This window comes from Phocoena sinus, chromosome 16, assembly GCF_008692025.1.
Source record: "Phocoena sinus isolate mPhoSin1 chromosome 16, mPhoSin1.pri, whole genome shotgun sequence".
In the NCBI taxonomy this organism is placed as follows: Eukaryota; Metazoa; Chordata; class Mammalia; order Artiodactyla; family Phocoenidae; genus Phocoena; species Phocoena sinus.
Window position 1 is genome coordinate 67532301 of NC_045778.1, and position 21738 is coordinate 67554038.

At 36.5% G+C, this 21738-nt stretch overlaps 1 protein-coding gene and 1 non-coding gene across 19 annotated transcripts in view; both read left to right on the forward strand.

The window, feature by feature from the left end:
- VTI1A (vesicle transport through interaction with t-SNAREs 1A) overlaps window positions 1–21738 on the forward strand; it is a 385123-nt gene that overhangs the window by 21204 nt on the left and 342181 nt on the right. The gene's annotated exons all lie outside the window — the stretch shown is intronic.
- TRNAG-UCC lies at window positions 16394–16466 on the forward strand. Its single transcript has one exon. It is a non-coding gene; the product is annotated as a tRNA-Gly (tRNA).

Below are 21738 nucleotides of genomic sequence, written 5' to 3' on the forward strand. Positions count from 1 at the left end.
TGCCATTTTTTAAAAAAGAACTGGTAGTAACTGAAATTACTGCTTCATGAATAAAATATTTCTGATGGGATTTGCATTTCTATATTGGCCAAAGACACTGTTGAATGTTTTATTAACCAGCCCAATGCAACTGTCAGCCTATTAAAGAGATCCAGTGGTCCCTGTTTAGATAAATAAATGAAATAAATCCAATTCGTCAAATTGTGTTCTTGGCTGTTTATTTTCCATTCTTTTGATGTACAGTTTATTTTAAGTTAAAGCCACATTGGTTTAAAAATTAACGGGAAAATGTTATTTGGTGTTTGGAACATGAAGAAACTAATTGCCGTAGTCAAAAAGCCAACTCTGTTTTAATGTAAAATTGTTTGCTCATGAATAGGAAACTTTTTACTGGTTGCTTGTAAACTGTCCCATGCTCAAAAATAGTCTGATATTCTGCAAATACATGGTCAGAGACTGTTATCAAGATTTGCAGCACCCCTGTTGAATTTCCCTGGGAAAAGTACTATGTAGTTTAAAAGATAAGCCTTTTACTTGTTTTATTTTGCCTTCAGGCCATGCTCTTTTTTCATGTAGGGTATACTAGTCCTTGGAAAGAAAAGTAGCTAATTGATTTTTAAATAAAATGTCTTTTATCAAAGCACTTGCCAGGCACTTCCTGGTAAATGCCAAACTTTAAAGTGGGTGACAGTGATGCTGTGATGTTGCTAGGGCAACCGAAGGCCTCAAGACCGTAGCGCAGATGCCTGCACAGTCACTGCCCTCTTAAAGCTTATGTTCTAGGAATCTTGAAACTCAAAATTGAACTATTTTAATACCACTGACTTAGCTAGAGATTTCATACTTAGGCCCTAGGGTTAAAACATATTAGAATAAAGCATGTCAGTTTTGTGCTTTGCTTTGCTGAAGTAAGTGAGCAACTGGGAATGACACATCATGGTTCTGACTTTGCCTTCTCATTTCTTTCTTTCATGAATCTTCCATTGCTCTTTATGCCATTCTTATTGTCTTTCATCCAGTTCCACATTTGTGAGGTTCAGAACAAAACTTAAAATGGATTAGGCACTTTTGATTTAGCTCATAGCTTTTAGGAGCATTGAGCTGCTTGTGATGAAGACAGAGCCCGATCTGGTCTCTAGGGTGAAGGTTTTTCAGCTGTGTAGTAGTGGTTGAAGAGTTTTGCTGTGTCAACTAGTTTAAGCTTTCCTGTACAAGAAGTTAAAATGGGGCTAGAATAGATTTTGCCAGAGACTTTTCTCTTGATTTCAGGTCCTTGGAAACCTACCAGGACATGGACCATGCACACAGATAGCCTCTTTCTGGCTTGTTTTGTTTAACTTTCTGTCCTTTAGTTCTCCCAAATGGAAAATTCATACTTAAGAATAAAACCAAGAACATATGTGGAGTCAAATTCGTCTTCTGGCTTTTCTTTTAAGAAGTTCATCAGATCATGGATTAAAAGCCTTTGCTGGAAATGCCTCTGAAATAAGCGCTTAAGTGTGGCCACATTGGGAAACATTGAGAAATGGGACTTCGTCCTCATCACACTTTATTAGTTCTTGAGGCGCCTCGTGCCTTTGCAAATTCACAAAAGCTTCTGTAGGTCAAGCTTCATCACAGAAGATTCTGAGGAGACTTACAAATTTTCTCCATTTGGTTCTGTTAAGTATTGTTTAAAACAAGTTATCACTGTCTTGGACTTGGAAATCTACTGTGAAAATGGTGATTTCTGTTATTGGTTATAAAGAATTTGACTTGTAATTGCATTCTTAAAATGGAGAAAGACTTAGATTTTATGGTTTGGAAAGTCACACTGCATGGTATTGGTCTTGGTGTGAAATGTTTAATTACAGAAATGAAATGAGTTTCTTAAAGAGTGTGTTCTGTACTTTAAAACAAGGGTGCCCTTTGTTAATCTTATCTGAGTTTTTTTTTACCTGACATCCTTTGACTTTCCTATTGAAACATTGCCACTTTGCATATTAAATGACTGACATTTTTTGTTTCATTGCTTTCTTATTTTGATTTTTTATGTAAACCTAGTCTACAAATAAATTTCAACTGAAGTAAGACTAGGGTTGTCTTATTTATGGTGATATGTAATTTTTTTTTTTTTGCAGTACGCGGGCCTCCCACTGTTGTGGCCTCTCCCGTTGCGGAGCACAGGCTCCGGACACACAGGCCCAGCGGCCATGGCTCACGGGCCTAGCTGCTCCGCGGCATGTGGGATCTTCCCGGACCGGGGCACGAACCCATGTCCCCTGCATCGGCAGGCAGACTCTGAACCACTGCGCCACCAGGGAAACCTGCAATATGTAATTTTTATGGTGAAACTTAGAAAGGAGAAAACAATCTCCATTGTTAGAACCTTGCAGATTTCTTTTTAGCTTCAATGAAGTTTAAATTTTTCTACTTTTTTTTAAAGAACGTGGTTCCACGCTACCCATTTCAAATGCTGTCTGATCCAGGGTCCTAATTTGATGGCTTTATTTACCCTTAAAAAAATATCATACAGGTCTTCCCTGGTGGCGCAGTGGTTGAGAGTCTGCCTGCCGATGCAGGGGACACGGGTTCGTATCCCGGTCCGGGAAGATCCCACATGCCGCGGAGCGGCTGGGCCCGTGAGCCATGGCCTTTGGGCCTGCACGTCCGGAGCCTGTGCTCCGCAACGGGAGAGACCACAACAGTGAGAGACCCGTGTACCACAAAAAAAAAAAAAAAAAAAAAAAAAAAATCATACATGTATTATTAGACATTGGTTAGAAATGGTCTATCTCATATTTTTCTAAAATTGTATGAAGCTAAATTTGGTTATGGACCACTTTGTCAAGAGAGGAAGTGTGAAATAATGAGAAAAGCCCAAGGAATGTAGACCCGAGACCTCAGACGTGGCATGTTCCTTCTGGGCTTCAGTTTCTGGATCTGCAAATTTGGATCATCTTATCAATTCTGCCTACCTAATGGGGAAATATGAGGGCCAAATAAGATAATAAATGTATAAATACTTTGAGAACTGCACTGATTTATAGTCAGTGGCTTTGCTGTACACAAGTAGTAATCCTAGAATTAAAGAGTTTAGAGGTTAAAATATCTCCAAGTCAGAATATCCCCTCAATATCCTAAACCTTCCTTCTCAGTGCTTTAAGATGAACTGCAGGAGCTTACACAAAGGATTGAAACATGGAATCTTCCATCTTATTCTCAGATATGACCTTCTACGTTGGATTGCTTTTATATTCTAGCACATTTTATTTTGTAAAAGATGTCTTAGAAATTAATCTATGCAAGCAAGTTTCTCCTTGACCTTGTGGTAATAGTCAGAATTAAACATAGAAGAATTATGATACTCTACATTGTTTTATATCATTTTATTATATGTATCATATTACTAATTAGAGTTATTTGTACTGAGTTTTTCATCTAGAGTTCAAAATACATGTTGAATTTACTTTGAATTTGCTTCCCATCCCTTCCCTAATTTCTAATAACTGACATTTCCCAGAAACTATTAGAAATCACTGTCTTTGCATTGTTATGGCACTGGCCTAACATACCAGTATTGAGAAGGAGAAGGGGGAAGATTCTGTAGTATCTGTTAAATATTGTCATTAATATCAACAAAGAACTTACTTTAGCATACCTAAAGACAACAGCCAAATAGCTTTATAATTAAAAAGTTTCAAATATTGTCATACACTGAGAATTTGGTTAACAATATGCCCCAAATATACAAGGCAGTGTAATACACAGCTAGAAATTATATGGTGGAAGCTGAAATGATTTAAATCAAATTCTCTCTAATAAAAACAAATACTATTAAAATTAATTTCAAACTAAAGAACAAACAAGGAAGCTATGGAAGAGAACTTTCAAGCTGCTGTTCTTTTATTCACTTCATTCTTTTTAATTTTAGTGGTTTTCAATAGTTTGTTGTTGTTTTGGTATAGATTACTGAAAACAACTTACATATATTTAGTACTTATCATGCATCAAGCATTGTGCAAGAGAGCAAAAGGTGAATAAGACATATTCTTCAAGGGGCTCATAGTCAATAATTGTCTTACTCAGGTAAGTGAAATGATGGAGATTCTGATGGGAGAGTATGTGAAAGGGCACACTTTCAGGGAGGGACATCCAACCCAGGTGTTTGTGTAGGAATGAAGTGGGGTTGTGAGGGAAAGCACCCAGTAGGAAGGAATACCCACACTGAGACTTGAAGGGTGAGGGAATTTGAGAGAAGCAGGGTCTCCTCACGTTGAAAGAATAACATAAACAAAGTGGGGAGCGGAGGAGGGTAGTATCGTGGAAGGGAGGAAGGGGAGGCCTAGAGTGTTTGATATCCTCCAGGTTTAACATGTGGGACTAGAGTCTTAGTTCCCCAACTTTGCTACACGTTAGAATCACCTGGGGGTCTTTAAGGACTCCTCCGCCTAGCGACCACTCCCAGACGTTGGGATTTAATTGGTCTGGGCTGCGAATTGGGCTTCAGCCCTTGATGAGCCCGAGAGCTCAGCGAAGCCTTGCCGGTAAAGTTGAGGAGCTTGGCCTTTATCTCCTTTGTGATTAGAAGTGATTGAAAGATTACACATGCTGGGTAATGTGCTTGCTTTATATTTAATGAAGCATTTAAAACAATGAAGCTCTTTCTTTCATTTAAGTTGCAGTGCCATTTAACTTGCTTTCATTCTTTTTCTCCCAAAACTTCAATGCTATTCTTTTAAAAACTTTTTTTTTTAACTTGGCAAAAGCCAGTATTTTACAGTGACAGTTATCCACATGTCTTTTGCATTAAATGACTTTAAAAATTAATTTCTTTTTGGTTTAAAGTTAGGTACCATGATAGCCATTATTTGGGGGAAACAGGTGCCCTAGCATGAATCATTTTTCTCCCTAGGTGGCAAAACAAATATTTTAAATTCTCACTTGAGCCTAGAAAAAAAAATAACCCTCAGCCTTTAATTTCATACTACTAAATAGATTGTGCCTTTGACCTCTGACCTGAGGTCAATGCCAATAGAACATCTTCATGTGAATTTTTTGTTTATAAATATGCACTTTGCTTTGGAAACAGGTATTAATTACCTTGTAAGAACAGAAATATGATTATAGAAATTATATATATATATGTTGTTTCCAGATTTAGTAGGAAAAAACTATGTATATATATTTTTTCCTTCCCCCTCTGATGTCCTGCAAGACTGATAGTAACTTAATTTTGTAAAAGAATTGTCAAGAAATTGCTAGTAATCTCTAATCAGAGAAAAAGAAGTGTGGATGTGGCAGATAAATAGGATTCTGTTATGGCCAACATCTTCATTGATCTTAGCAGAATTGCTCTTTGCCTCCCCTGTGTCTGTATTTTCTCTTGGCAGTAAGCCGAGTGAATTTGGAATAGAAAGAAAGAGAAAATCTACTTGGTTCCAAATGATGATAGCTGTGCATTGGTGTGTGGAAAATAACTTACAACTTGATAGTAGAATTACTAGAGGATTTCTCTTGTTTAGGGAGAAAATTGAAGTTCTTTTTGTGGCCAGGTTGGAGAACTTCTAATTTAATATAACCCATAGTTTATGATATCAATTTAAATCTTATGATCATCATATCAAATGGTATTTTAATTATGAAATAACTTTTAAACTATTTCTGAACTGCAGTCAAAAAGGACTCAGATTAGAAAAAAAAACACTATCCTGAGCCTTAATTGCTATTTTTTTTTTTTTTTTTTGGCCACACTGTGCGGCATGTGGGACCTTAGTTCCCCGAGTAGGGGTTGACCCCGTGCCCCCTGCAGTGGAAGCACAGTCTTAACCAGGGAAGTCCCTTTAATTACTACTTTAAAATCTATTCTGTTTCTTAAAATAGTTATTTTCTCAGGTTTTCTTTAAACATAGTGAATGGATTGAAGAGTCTTGGTTTATGGTTATATTGTTTTGCTATAGACTCTGCAGTCAGAGAAATTATCATCATGAAAGTATATAGTTTCAAGATGTTATCATTATAAGATTCACAAACTTACATCTTTATAGACTATTACCCACTCAGGGAGATTCTAAGGCAATAATGCTTCTATGTGTTTGGAAATATAGATTTGGGGTGAGATTTTTGTCAGTGCATTTTATAGCTGAGAGGGCTTTCTATTTTCCTAGTCTGTTCAGGGACTGTCAGAGTAGCAAAATTATGTTTTCTAATTCAAACGGAATGTGGCCGTAGATGGCACTGTGGCTCGCACTGATAGTTAACATATACCATATTGTGGCATTTTCTGAGAGAAATTTCTGAGACCAAAATCATCTACAACAGTCCCTTTGTAATAAAAGTTTACATTTCACTCCGAAGAGGAATGATTTTAAACCCAGCAGAACTAGAAATACTAACTATATTTTTAACGTTAGTAAATAGATCATGAGCAGCTGTATTTCTTGAGCCCTCAGAAATGTTTTTCAATATGGGGTCTCTTAATACTATCTCCGCAAAATGTTTTTACATAGGTATAGCGCCTAGAGAATGCCAGTTAAAGTATGCCCGTGACTCTCATTCTCATCTCCCAGAAAGCATTATTGAAACCTTGCCATTAAATCAAGGCATTTTGTCTTTTGAATTCTGTCATGGCTGGGGCTAAACAACTGTCACTGGCAAGTGACAAGAGGCATAGACAGCAGGGAAAAGGAAAAGAGAGAAAGTAGGAGCAGGGGAAAATAAAAGTATAAGAGAGAGGGGAAAATACCAGGTATGTACCAGAAGGGTGAGGTGCTGGCAGGCAGCACCTGCCTCGGGTGCCAGTTCGTTGAGGCTCATGCAGTGATCTGCTCACTCCTGCTATATGCTGATACTTTTAATGTCTTTTTGGAATCTAGGTAGTACCAAGAAATATCTCAAAGTACAAACTGATGTCATTAGGTTCACATTTGCCTAAAGAATTTTTCAGTCCTCCAATTAAAAAAAAAATCCATAAATATTTACAAATTTATGGGTTTTTTGTTTTGGTTTGGGTTTTTTTGCTAATTATTCCTCCCTCAGGTAGATTCGAGGGAAATGAATGTTCCATATGTCTGGAAATGTAGGTTTGCATGCAAATCTATCACATGCAAATAGAAGACTCCACACATGAAGGAATATTAAGTCAATTATATTTTTGTACTCCATGTCATGAACTTGGGGATCTGATGCATTTCTACCTTGATGTTGATATTTTAGTAAAGTCAGGATGCTTGCTTTTGGGGGCAGAAAAGATATGATCTTTCTTTTCACTGAATGCTAGTGGTAATGTGTAGTTTTCCTCTTTGGTCTAGAGCACAGTTTCTCAACCTTGGTACTGTTGAAATTTTGGACTGGATGATTCTTTGTTGGGGGTGGGAGGAGGGTGTCCTGTGCCTTGCAGGGTGTTTAGCAACATCTCTGGCCTTTACCCACTAAATGCCAGTGGCCCACTTCCACTCCACCTGAGTTGTGACAATCAAAAAATGTCTCCAGATATTCCAGATGTCCCCACTGAGGCAAAACTATCCCTGATTGAGAACCCCTCAATCTAGAACGATCGCTGATAGGGCTTTTAAAGGGAGAGGGAGAGAGAACTAACTGTTGAGGGCCTCTAATAGGTCAGCTACCATGTTGTATATCATTTATTCTTCATAGCCAGTTTATAATTCAGTCATACAAGGTTATGAGAAGCTGACACTTTCCCAAGGTCTCGTAATTTGGATCCAGGACTTGAAATCAAACCTATCTGACTCTAAAGCTACTAAATCATACTGCTTTATGGCATTTCTCTTTAAAGAGTCACTGAAGTCTCTGTTAGTTCCAGTGTGTCCAGTCTAAAGAAAACTTGGTTCAATAACTAACCTACATTTATTTCAAATAGGCTGTAAACCAAGAGAAGCAGGTGATGTAGTAGAAAGTACGCTGGATTAAGCATCAGAGTTCTGGCTTTGGGTGTCAGCTCTGATACTAACTAGCTGAGTGCCACTGGGCAAGTCACGGTGCCCTGGCTTCTTCAACTCTGAAACGTGGGTCAACTTCCACATTGTCTGTGTGAGCTATGTTATTTAACAATTTTGAAAGTGGGAATGCCTGGCATTTTAAGACCAACAAAAGTTTTCACATTGCTTTAAAACTATTCTGTATGCAGTTTAGGACAACAGGTGTGCTTTGGAACTTCGGGCTCACTTTACGTGTTAGTCTCATATTGATATGTCTTCCATTTCTACAATACCTAGCCCATTATTCATCTCCTTTGTGAAGTCTTTTCTAATTATCTTTCTGTCATGATAGATTTTCTTTACTTCCCATTTGCCTTGGCACTTACATTATTAACCTGTACCAATGTGCACACTGTTTCCATGTCAGAGCTGAAATGACTTACTGATTTTCACTTACTTATGTTTTATTACTCCAGCCAAATTATAAGATCTTCAAGAGAAAAAACTGGGTGTTCCACTTTTAAGTTTCCTGAAGTAGTTTATGAATGCTGTACATAGTAGGTATTCAATAAGTGCCCATTGAATTAAATTTAAGAATTTGTAATTTTAAAGCAAATTTTTTTCAGATGAAACATCCATGATACGTGGTGGGCACACAAAACATAAGTATTCCAACAAAACATCAGGTGTGAATTGTTCTTTAAGCACAATTTCTGTTTAACTTTAGTGGAGCAGCATAATAATGCCATGTGTTGCAATATATTTTTTCTCTGTTCTGACTCCTTTTAAATTTCTCAGACCTGGGAATTAAGATGCTTTAAGAATGAAGTTTCTGAAATGCTCCATTGGGTACATCTTTTCAGGAATAGCCATCTGTAGGAAAATATGACATATTCATTGGCAGAGAAGAGCTGATAAGTACAATTTGATGTAGTGTTTCAGCAAGCATTTCAATAACTTTTTGACATTTTCCTGTAGTCCTTATTTGCCTTATCAATAGTTATAGTGACATATGATTGTCAACTTTTTATATTAAGACCAAACTAATAAATTAAACATGTTATGTTTATATCTGATGAAAGCTGATGTTTTCGAAGGGTGTTAAAATACACTGACAGGTCCTGTTCATAAGCTTCTTTGGTATAAATATGCAGATGGCATCTTTAGATATTGTTTGTACACATGCCGATAGAAAGTGTTGACAACGTAACAAATGCAAATGTCAACCTCACAGTTTAACCTTTCTGTGTAGAAAAAGATGTTAGTTTTAAGTTATGTGTATCTTTTAACTTTATTTCAAAGTTTTTATTATTTTTTAGCCTGTTATCACTACTGTTTTATGTACGGCTGAAAGCAGCCATTGCAAGAAGATTTACGCTTGAGAGCTTTTCTCTGTCATGCTCCTACTTCAACAATTGCAACTGTACAGATGTATTTATTTTTCTAATTCTTCAGGTTATTTTCCGTGTTGTTTCCTATCTCCTGAATCTTCTTGTAGCATCCTCCTACTTACTGTTACAGAATATTTGGGGTTAATAAGAAAGCCTAAGGAAAACATTATGAACCCCCCCTCCCTGCCCCACAGGTACTTCATGTTAAAGCATTTCTTACAACACTTTGCCACACTTATGTCTGTGCTAAGATCTAACAGAGTGTCAGGCAGCACTTTTTTAAAATTTTGGCTTATAGGGGCTCATATGGGACAGCAGTGGGTAGGCTGGAAAGAGAACTGGGTATTCTAGTTAGGAGAATATTCTAAGAAAGAATATTCTTCTGCTTAAATGCTATCGAAAGCTAGTTGCGGACACCTTTAAATCCAAGATAGGATTTTAGAGTCATTGCATGCAGAAACCATTAGAAATAATATCACAGGTCCACATGTACCCCCCAAAATAAATAACCCTTAAGGTTCCCTGAAATAAATGTCAGATTAAAGACACTATCATTTCCAAACCTACACACAAGCCTTTTTTCTCCTTGACTCCGTGGCCGATCCCTAGGCCACATCATTTCTGAATTTCCACATCCACGTACTTCTGTTTACTGCATATCCTTGATTTTACCACACTTATATCTCCTCTTACTTCAGTGCATGTGTGTGGATCTGTTAAAACAGTAATATATCAGAGATAATATCACTTTTTTAGGGGGTAAAGTAACCTTAGAATAAGGGGAATTGTGTAGGCATATATATCTTATAAATGCTCTGCACCTGGGTTGAGAAACACTATGATAGAGTTAAGAAACTTTTTAAGAGGGGGTGTTTCTACAGTATTGCTTCTTTAAGGACTATAGTAATGTATCGTTTTTCAAGCTAGTGATTCTTTATTTTTAAAAATATATATCTTAAAACTATAGTAATTTATTTTTTGGCCATGCTGCAGCTTGTGGGGATCTTCATTTGTCGACCAGGGATTGAACTCAGGCTTTGTTTCCACTTAGTCTTGTTCCTCCAACTACATTATATACTGTTTCAGAATAGGAATTGTGATTTCTCGTTCTGTGTGAGAGCCTATAAATTCTAAATAAATATTTGTGAATTAACAGATGAATAGGTATATCATGTCTGTTCATGATATTTTAAGAGAAAATAAAAATAGTTGCCCGGTTAGCTAATCTCTGTGGTAAGTGAAGAGAGTCAAGTTGGACTGTGTTATGAAATATACATTACAAGGCAGAGCTTTCCTAAATTGGGGTAAAATGCCTGTCTTCTTCTTGATTAAAATATAGGACTTGGCTATCCCATATCAACCAGAACCAGACCCAAAGACATTAGTTAATAGTGTAATCATGTCCACTGGTTCCTAAAAAAGATTAAGATTGTTTTTTCTTTAAAATAGTACATTTTTTATATTTAATTTATCATACCCCAAGCAAACCATCTTCTATGTTTAAAATATAAAGCAAAGTAATCACAACACAAACTTTTTAACCTAAGCAGCTCTATTTGTTTAAAATACTTCATGGGGTTTTGTTTTTCCCATCTTTCTTAAGTTGTTAGAAATTTTCTGAGTTCTTCCTTTGTTTCTGAAAATATATAACGTTCTCACTGGTGAGTGCAAAAGGACCTTCCTGTTCACAAATTGTCACCCGTGATTTTAAATTCACAGCGTGCATTATCCAACCCCAACTGCTGTTGCCTTCATCCTGCCCATTCAGGCAGCTGACGGTCACAGTAAGAAGTCAGGATTATGGCTCCTCCTTTCCCAATATTGAAAATATGAACTACAGATTAGCAGTAGTTAAAACCAGGAGTGCTCAATTGAATTCTTTGTGGTATTTGACACACACACACACACACACACACACACACACAAATCAAGAACTCCCCTGGGGAGACTGGTCTGCAGACCTGAATTGGGTCTCAGGTGATTCCAGTGTACATCTTTACAAAAGAACCATTAAACTAATGTTTCCCAGTCTTTTCACTACCAGGAAAACCAAATCAAAAACATTTATTAAGGAAGCATTGATTTCCATAATTTTTAAATTAACACAGGTAGGGAGATAGAATTTTTAAATATTTGAGTGAAGTCAAGGTTTGTTAAATCAGTGTGAGAGAACTGAGTTCATATAATTCTAGCTTAAACAAACAAAAATTCTGATGTTCGATTAGGCTGTGTAGTCTTGTACTGGCTAAGTATATGATCACCACTAAACTTTCTGAAATACTGAAAGCAACTCATGAGCCCTTCAATACCTTTCTGGATATCTGGTAGAGCAGGAAGAGCGAGCAAGGCTGAGAGGTAATGGAAAGTGTGTTGACTAGAGAGACAGAACTGCACATTTCAAGAGTGAAGCTAGATAGTGCCTCTCGGAAAACAAAGGAAGCTGGGAATGTTGACTTTCCAGCCGCATCCTCTCTAAGTTGAAGAGGAAGAGGAAGAAGGGGCTAATGTTTATTGAGTGCTCATTACGTACCAAAACCTGTGTTAAGGACAGTTTGTATTTTGTCTCTTCAGAAGCCCTACGAAGTTAGATGTTAAGACTGTTTTAGCGATGAAGAGACACATCCTCAGTCAGATACCAGGTAGTTTGCCCAAGATCATTGAGCTGGTTAGTGGCTGAGCAAGAATGAGAAACCAGGATTCTTTGATTCTGTATCCAGTGTTCTTTCCAATATACCATTCAGTCTATGGCCATACCACCCTGAACGCGCCCGATCTTGTCCAATATACCACTCTGTCTTCTAAATGCGCTTCCTGCCATGGTCCAGTTTTTTAAAAGTCATGTAGGACCCTGGCTACATGAAGAACATCTCTCTGGTCTTCATTTATAGTTGGTTCAATATTTGTGAAATATTAAGTTGTAGGGAACCTTATAACCAATACTCTAGGAATGTCTATGAGTTCTCTAGAGCCCAAGAGTTGCATATACCGTGAAAGGAAAGGTCTACTGGGGATCCTAAGGCTCAGTAATCCCAGCAATTATGCGATAGGTCACAGTAGCGTATCTTATATATTAACAAAGAATTTTATTTTAATAAAAGGAAAAAGACCTTAAGTTCCTCAAAGTTATTATTTAATTTGATTCTTGTGTATGGAACTTTTGCCTCTCTCTCAGCTCTCTGTTTCCTCCTTCGGACAATGAAGTGGTTAGACTAGACCAGTAGTTCTTAAAGTAGACCAGTAGATCAGTAAGTGGGAATCACCTGGAGGGTTCATTGTTGGGTCCACCTGAGACTTTCTGATTCAGAAGGCCCAGCAAGGGGCCTGGGGATTTGCATTTCTAAAGAATTCCATGTTGGGACCTCCCCCTTGGCACAGTTGTTAAGAATCCGCCTGCCAATGCAGGGGACACGGGTTCGAGCCCTGGTCCGGGAAGATCCCACATGCTGCGGAGCACCTAAGCCCGTGCACCACAGCTACTGAGCCCGTGTGCCACAATTACTGAAGCCTGCACACCTAGAGCCCTTGCTCTGCAACAAGAGAAGCCACCGCAATGAGAAGCCTGCGCACCACAACAAAGAGTAGCCCCTGCTCGCTGCAACTAGAGAAAGCCCGTGTGCAGCAACCAAGACCCAACACAGCCAAAAATAAATAAGTAAATTTTAAAAAAATTAAAAAAAAAAAAAGAAAGAATTCCATGTTGACACTGAAGCATCATCCTGGGACCACACTTTGAGAGCCACTGGAGGAGATGATCCATAAAGTCTCTTCCAGTTCTAAAATTTATCTGATTCAGCTTGTCAATTTCCTGGATTTCTTGGAAGATAGCTGTATCTTCCACTTTGAAGATGTATGCCTTGAATCTCTGCTTTATTTAATTGTGTTTGTTGCCCTTTCTAGTCATAGTGCAAGTTCTTTTCCCTTAGAAATTATTTCCTCCCCCCCCCCCCCATTCTTTGTGTACTGCCAAACAGAATGTTTGTTTAACTAATGTTAGTGCAGTGCATTTCCAGAGCTGCCCTTTGGGGAAATATAAATGAAATTTTAAATTATCATTAAGAATGCAAATAATAAATTCTTTGATTAGCTGTAGGCATCTTTACATTGGGATGACTAAAAAAGGTTCTGGTTAATTAGAAGTAATTTGTTAGAAACCTGAATCCTGTCTTTTTCTCTCTCAGATTAAAACTCAGTTCCCAGCTGGATGCTTATAAGTGCAGGAAATGTAATTGTCAGATGATTAATTGCAAAAGATAGATAATTACAGTTCATATGATGTGTCAGATATGGGTAACCAAGGTTGACTACAGGTTGAAAGAGAACAGCTGAAATCTAGATTTTGTGTTGTGGTTCTCAATGGGTGATTTACCTTTACCACTAGAGCTTGAAGAAAGGGTTAGGTAGAAAAACCAGTTGCATAAACCTTGCCTTTTATTTTTTATCCCATTTTGGGCAAATTCTTCATAATGAAAATTACCAGAAAAGAGTTCCCATTACCTGAAATCAGGCTTAGAACATTAAGCTGTTGCTGAATTACCTTTTCTAATGTCAAATAAAGGATTTGGGATTTGTAGTTGTATTTCAGTACCATATGTATTTTTAAACTGCATTAAACCTATCTTAAATATTTCTTTCCCTAGTTGTAATGGCTGGCTTTTATTTCCTAAAAATAATGACCAAATCTTAGCTCCTTTGAAATTAGTATCTCTTGTTCCTGGAAGTTAAATGTTTTCACTGTAAGCATTGGATTCCAAATGGAATAGTTTTGCCTTCAAAAAAGAAAATGTATTTATGATATTTCTTTAAAAATCATCCATCAAAAAAATTAGCGAGTTGGAAAAAAAAATCCTACAGCCTGTCAGTAATTAAATTAGCCAGCTCTATCCTGGCTCACCTGTTGGTTTATTTAAAATCACAATGAAATTAATAGAACTAGATTTTTCTCCTGCATTTGTAAATGGGACTTTCTCCATCTTCTAAACTTTGTATTTTTACTGAAGAGTTTTTCAGCTCTCAGAAATACTGCTTTACAAATTCAGCTAATTACCCAAACCCAGCTTGTTTGTTGTATAGGAGTTGTGTTAAAATAACTCACTGTATGAGTATTGTCATTAATGATATGCTCATTTTGATAATGGGGCTGCTGATTCTTAGTCTGTAGTCCTCGTAGTCCTCGGGGAGATGCTACAATTTTTTTTTTTTTTTAACCAAGTATTGTTCTGGCTCCTTTCCTTGATTGGCCCAGAAATAGCAATCAGCTGGGGAGCAGGATGACATGCCTCTTAGCGATCCCTTTGATCTTTGAGATGAGTATCAACATTGTATGCTTCCTAATGGAAGTGTAATTTAATGAAATCTATTGGGTAAACATACTTCAGATGTTCAAAGGAGGTGACAAAATTTTTGCTGGCAGCCAGGACCTGGCGGCTTTCCAGCTTGCCTCTAGCTGCTATGCATATAGCATTGAGAAAGGCACTTAAAATAGGAACACAAAGTATTACTTTCATTGTGTTTCAACCCCCCTGCCTGCCCTCCCCTACCAGTTTCTTTCCCTTAGGTTTATTTTTGTGGTATTTCTGTGAGTACCCTTTGACATATAACCTTTCCTATATAAAGTGGAATGTGAGATTTGATCTTTTTATATTTTTCTTGTTTTTATTTTGTGACACCAAGAGTAGTACATTGGGTGTATGGCACCAAAGTCGGGAGAAGTTGTAGCCATGAGAATTACATAGAACATCCTAGAGGGAAAAAGGCACTCTATAAAAAGTACATATTTTCAGTATTGGTGGATTAAATTAAACATCTATTTAGGGGAGGAGATGATAGAGCGCTTTTGTTTTTACAATCCTTGAGGAAGTGTGATGGAAATAGACATAGACATCAGGAGTCGGGGACCTGACTAATCTCAGCAATGTCACTTTCTAGCTGTGTCGTGTAGGGCCAGTCACTTTCTCTGGGCCTCAGTTTCCTTAGCTGTAAAATGAATAGATTGAATTAGATAATTCCAAAGGTCATTTTCAGCTCCAAGATTTTATGATTCTTTTTAAAACTGAATATCACCGTCCAATAAAAATATTATGGCAGCCACACGTGTAATTTTAAATTTCCTAGTAACCACATTAAAAAAAAAAAAGCAGAAAGAGTCGAAATTAATTTTAGTAATATATTCTATTTAACCCAATAGATCCAAGCAAAATATTATCATTTCAGTATGTAATAAGTTTTAAAAATTATTGAGATATTTTACATTCTTTTTTTCTCTCTAAGTCTTCAAAAGCCAGTGCATATTTTACACAGCGTATTTCAGTTCTGACTGTCCATATTTCAAGTGCTCAATAATCACATACGGCTGGTGGCTACCGATTTGGACAGCAACTCTAGGTGCTACAATCCAACTATTCCAAACCACATTCCCAGGAGACAGTTGGGCATGAAAGTAAAGGTTCTGAGGCCTCCTCTAAACCAGTGGTTCTCAACTTTGGCTGTACCACCCAGGGAGCTTTAGGAAATACTGCTTCCTGGATACCCTTGTTCTAGGTGGAGCCAGGGCACAGGGATTTTTAAAGCTTCCCAGGTGATTGCAATGTTCAGTCCAGGTTGAGAACTGCTGCACTAGCCATAATGCCCCTAAATGCAGCTGTGTTGTATTCCATAGACTCCCCACCATCAAGGAAGCCTCTATAACATCCAACCCCACTTGTCTACACCCCACTTTCTAGGTAATAAGGAGTATATAGGATCTTTCGATCAGATCCAAAATGTCGACACTCAGTATACCGTAAATTAAGGGACTGATAGATTTTGTTTCTTCCATTAAAAATAGGGATGTGATACATAAGAGAGTGTGGACACTGAAGCGTTTTCAGAACAATAACAGCAACAAAAAATCATGTAAGGTATAAGAGGAGCCTTTGACATATAAAAACTCTTAAGTCTTTTATAATCTCAGAAATTCTGTGCAGTGTATGAGGCAACTTCCAATCAATTGATACTCCTTTTTTTAATATAGTTTTAGATTTTTTCTTAGATAAAAGTTTATTTCCTTATAGTCCTGCTTCCTTTTAAAAGAATAGCTTTATTGGCAATTCCCTGGTGGTCCAGTGGTTAGGACTCCACACTTCCATTGCAGAGGGCCCAGGTTCGATCCCTGGTTGGGGAACTAAGATCCCACAAGCTGAGCTACACAGCCAAAAAGATAATAATAATAGCTTTATTGAGGTATAATTTATATACTATAAAATTTCACTGTAAGTACACAATTCAGGGATTTTTAGGATATTTATACAGCTGTGCAACCACTACCACAATCCAGTTTTATAACACTTCCTAGAAGTTCTCTCATGCCCAATTGTAGTCAGTCTCATTCCCATTCCCAATCCCATGCCACTGCTGATCTGCTTTCTCTCTATATAGTAGTGCTTTTTCTAGAAATTTCGTATAAATGGAATCATTTAATGTATCGAGTCTCTTTCACTTACCGTAAGATTTTTGAGGTTCCTCTCTATTGTAGTATGTATCAATAATTTGTTTTTATTACTGAGTAATATTCCAGTGAATAAATATGTACCGCACTTTATTTATCCATTTACCAGTTAATGGACATTTGGATTGATTCTAGTTTTTTACTGTGACTGTGCTGTGAAAAGTCACACACATGTCTGTGTGGAACCATGTTTTCATGTCTCTTGGGAAATTACCTAGGAGTGGAATTGCTGGGTCATTTGGTAAGTATATGCTTTTCAAGAAACTACCACATTGTTTCTGAAAAGATTGTACCATTTTATATTCCCACCAGCAATATATATGAGGATTCCAATTTCTCCATATTCTTGTCAGCACTTGGCATTGTCAGTCTTTTGATGGTAGCCATTTAGTGGGTATGTAATGACATCTCATTGTACTTTCAATTTACATTTCCCTAATGACTATTGATTTCAAGCATCTCTTTATATGCTTACTAGATGTGTATATATCTTTGGGAAATGTCTGTTTAAATCTTTTGCCCATTTTTTCTTAGGTTGTTTGTCTTCTTATGATTGATTTTTCATGTATTCTGGATGCAAGTCCTTTATCAGATATGTGGTTTGCAAATATTTTCTCCCAGTGTGTGGCTTGTCTTTTCATTTCCTTAATGATGTCATTTGAAGTACAAAAGTTTAAAATTCTGATAAGTGTTTAATCTATTAATTTTTTAATGGATTGTGCTTTCTGTATTGTATCTCACAAATTTCTGCCCAACCCAAGGATACAAAGATTTTCTTCTATAAGTTTTAGAATTCTAATTGTTATATTTAGGTCTATGATTATTTCAAATTAATTTTTTTTGTATGGCATGAGGTAAAGTATCTCAGTTATTTATTTCTTTTTGTATATGGATATCCAATTGTTCCAGCACTATTTGTTGAAAAACTTATTTTTTCTCCCATTGAATTCCCTTGGCTCTTTTGTAGAAAATCAGATGAGCATAGTGTAAGGGTTTATTTTTGGACTGTCAGTTCTGTTTCAGTGATCTATATGTCTGTGTTTATGCCAGTACCACAGTGTTCTGATTACTGTAGCTTTACAGTAAGTTTTGAAATCACATAGTGTAAGTTCTCCAACTTTGTTCTTTAAAAAAAAAAAATTCTAGGTTCTTAGCATTTCCATTTAACTTTAAGAATCAGCTTGTCAATTTCTGTGAAAAAGTCTGCTGAGATTTTGATAGGGATTCATTGAATAGAATCAATGTAGATCTATATGGGGGAAATTGCCACCTTAACGATATTGTCTTCCAATCCATTTATTTGTTTGTTGTTCAATTTCTCTCAGAAATGTTTTAGGTTTTTAGTATATGATTCTTGTACTTCTTTTGAAACTTATTTCTAAATATTTTATTATTTATGATACTGTTGTGAATGAAGTTTTTTCTTAATTTTAATTTTTGTTTGTTCATTGTTAGTACATGGAAATGTACTTGATTTTTGTATATTGATCTTGTATCCTGCAACCTTGCTAAACTCGCTTAATGATTCAAGTAGTTTTCTTTGTAGATTCTTCTGAATTTTCTACATAAAAGATCATGTCAACTGTGAATAAAGACAGTTTTGCTTCTTTGCAATCTGTGTACCTTTAATTTTAATTATTTATTTGCCTTTTTATGCTGGCTAAAACCTTCACTACTGTGTTGACTAGAAGTAGTAAGAATGGATTTCCTTGTCTTGGTCCAGTTTTTGAGGGAACATATTAATATTTTTACCATTAGATTGATGTTAGCTGAGATGTTTTATAAATGTCCTTTATCAGGTGGAGGAATTTCCCTTTTAATCCTAGTTTGTTTTCAGTCTGTATTATAAATGAGTGTCAAATGCTATTTCTGTGTCTATTGAGATGATCATGTGGTTTTTGTCCTTTGTCGTAGTAATATGATGTATTACATTAATTGATTTTTAGATGTTAAACCAGCCTTGTATTCCTAGCATAAATCCCACTTTGTGATATTATATAATCTTTTGTATATGTTGCTGGATTTGGTTTACTAATATAGCATTAAGGATTTTTACATTTATATTTATGAGGGGTGTTGGTCTACTGTTTTCTTATCATATCTCTGTCTGGATTTGGCATCATGGTAGTACTGGTCTCTACCAGTGTAAGTTGGGAACTGTTTCTTCCTCTATTTTCTAAATCTCTGTGTAGGTTGTTTATTTCTCCTTTAAATATTTGATAGAATTCATCATGCAATGTAGGACTGGGCTTTTCCTTGTAGAGAGATTTTTTACTAATTTAATTTATTTACATGTCATAGGTCTATTCTAGTTCCATTTCTTTTTTTTTTTTTTGCGGTACGCGGGCCTCTCACTGTTGTGGCCTCTCCCGTTGCAGAGCACAGGCTCCGGACGCGCAGGCTCAGCTGCCATGGCTCACGGGCCCAGCTGCTCCGCGGCATATGGGATCCTCCTGGACCGGGGCATGAACCCGTGTCCCCTGCATCGGCAGGCAGACTCCCAACCACTGCGCCACCAGGGAAGCCCAGTTCCATTTCTTTTTGATTCAGTTTTTTAAATTTATGTCTTTATAAATATTTGTCCACTTCATCTAAATTCTCTAATTTGTTGGTATAAGTTCTTCATATTTCCTTATAATCCTTTCAATTTCTGTCAGGCCTGTGACAGTGTCTCCTCTTTCATTTTGGAGTTTTGGAATTTTGTCTTCTTTTTTCTTAATCAGTCTAGCTAAAAGTTTGTCAAGTTTTTGGATCTCTTTTAAAAAACAACCTTTGGCTTCTTTGATTTTCTCTATTATTTTACCTGTTTTCTATTTCATTGATTTCTGCTCTGACCTTAATTATTTCCTTTCTTCTACTTTAGGTATCATTTGCTTTTTTCTTTCCAGCTTCCTTAAGTGGCAGCTTAGATTATTGATTTTAGACCCTTCTTCCTTTTTAAGGTAAATATTTAAAGCTCTAAATTTCCTAACGCCAACTTCTTTTAAAAATTTAAGCCCATGGCCATTTTCTATATTATATTCCAGATTAATTTTAGTAGGCTAAACTAAAATTTGAAAACAGGCTTGGGAAGCTATTAATCAGAGCTTTTTTTCCCCTAATACTGAGTTAAATGGTCTTAAGGTCCCGGGAATTTTTCAAGATATATGAAATGCACAAGATGGTGGAAATGTTTCTTTCTACGTTCAGTGAAGAGGCCCGAGTGTTCTGCCACCATGCTTTTGCCTTAAAAACGTTAGCCAAATAATAGTGGCCACCTGCTAGTAGTCCATTTCACTGAAGGGAATAATTCAGCAAAGACTTTTTTTCTCTAACTTAAAAAAATTTCCTCTTCAACTCTTAATTTTGAAACTTTTCAAGCATACAGAAAAGTTGAAAGAAGAGTACAATAATCGCTTATATGCCTCTACTTAAATTCAGTAGTAACTGTTAAAACTTTCCTTCATTTGCTTTCTCTGTCTCTTTCAGAGATACCTTAATTTCTTTAACCCGTGTACATTACTGAAGACGGCGTCAAGGATAAACTCCCAAGTTTCTAGCTTAAATAACTAGGTTTTTCAATGGATGGCGCTAGTTATTGAGTTGGGGAAGACTAGCGTGGGACATGTCCGTTTTTTATTTCTTTGTTTAGTGGGAGAATGGTGGTTGTAGAATCAATAATTTACTCAGATGTTTTAAATTTGAGTTACTATGAAACATCCCAGTGGGGAACTTAAATAGCCAGTTGGATATATCAAATTTGAGTTCAAAGGAGAAACTGAGTTAGATCTATTTTGATATTAGCATATAGATATTTTTAAACCTTTAAAAATAGATGAAAATACTTAGGTAGAGAAGAGAGTGTCAGAAGAGTGTTCTTGACCAAGCTCACAGGAATTATGGCATTTCGAGTTCAAGCAGAGAATGGTTAGAATTGAATTAGAAAAAAAAAAAGCTACTGGTGAGGTAGAAGCAAAGCCAGATCATTTCTACAGAGGAGACTATTTAAAGAAAGAAGATATTTCAACCAAGTTGATTGAAGTTAAGTTGATAAGAAGTTACATAAAATGAAGACATAAAGAAGTATTCACAGATTGTCTGCATGACACTGTTGACCTTGACTAGAACCTGTAGGTTGAGTGGCAGGAACTAAGATTCAGCAAACCCCTTTATGTTTTTTGGTTTTTTGTTTTGTTTTGGTTTGGTTTTTGTTTTTTGCTGCACCACATGGCTTGCGGGATTTTAGTTCCCTGACCAGGGATCAAACCTGGGCCCCTGGCAGTGGAAGTGCAGACTTCTAACCACTGGACCACCAGGGTATTCTCAGCAAATCCCTTTAAAGCGTGGCTTGGTTACTCACAACCATAATCGTTGAATAATTTATATATGAAGATCATTAAAATAAAATTATTGCTGTATTAAACAAATTCAGTGTTAAGTTCATTTCACTTAAGCAGATATTTATTAACTACCAATTTTAAGTCATTTAAATGGTCGTGATGATGCAGATTGTGTTCTGATAAAATGGACAGTACAGGTTTTGGTCAATGTCATCCTGGCTGTGTTGCTGACAGAGAACTATTTCAGCTAAGAACTTAAGTTTATTCTGAATATTTGGGTGGAGCACTTAAGTGTGATCATGACGACTTACTAGTTTTTTTCAGTAGTTATTTACATCTCTTTTATTTCCAGCCATACAGCTGCCAGTTGGACCAAAGTTGAAAACTAATTGCCTTAAGAAAAAAAAAAAAAAGCCTGTTGGTTATTCTTTCTTCAGCAATGGAAGGAGGGGGGTAGTAAAAGAAAGGAAACATTTGAGTAATGTGATTGGATTGATTATATAAAGTGATTTATTTTAGAAGCTTTGCCAGGTTTTAAGTTCTTACTCTGACATTTATTAGTTGTTTGAACTTGGACAAGTTATGTATTTAATCTTTCTGCCTCAGTTTTCATATCTGTGATATGGGAA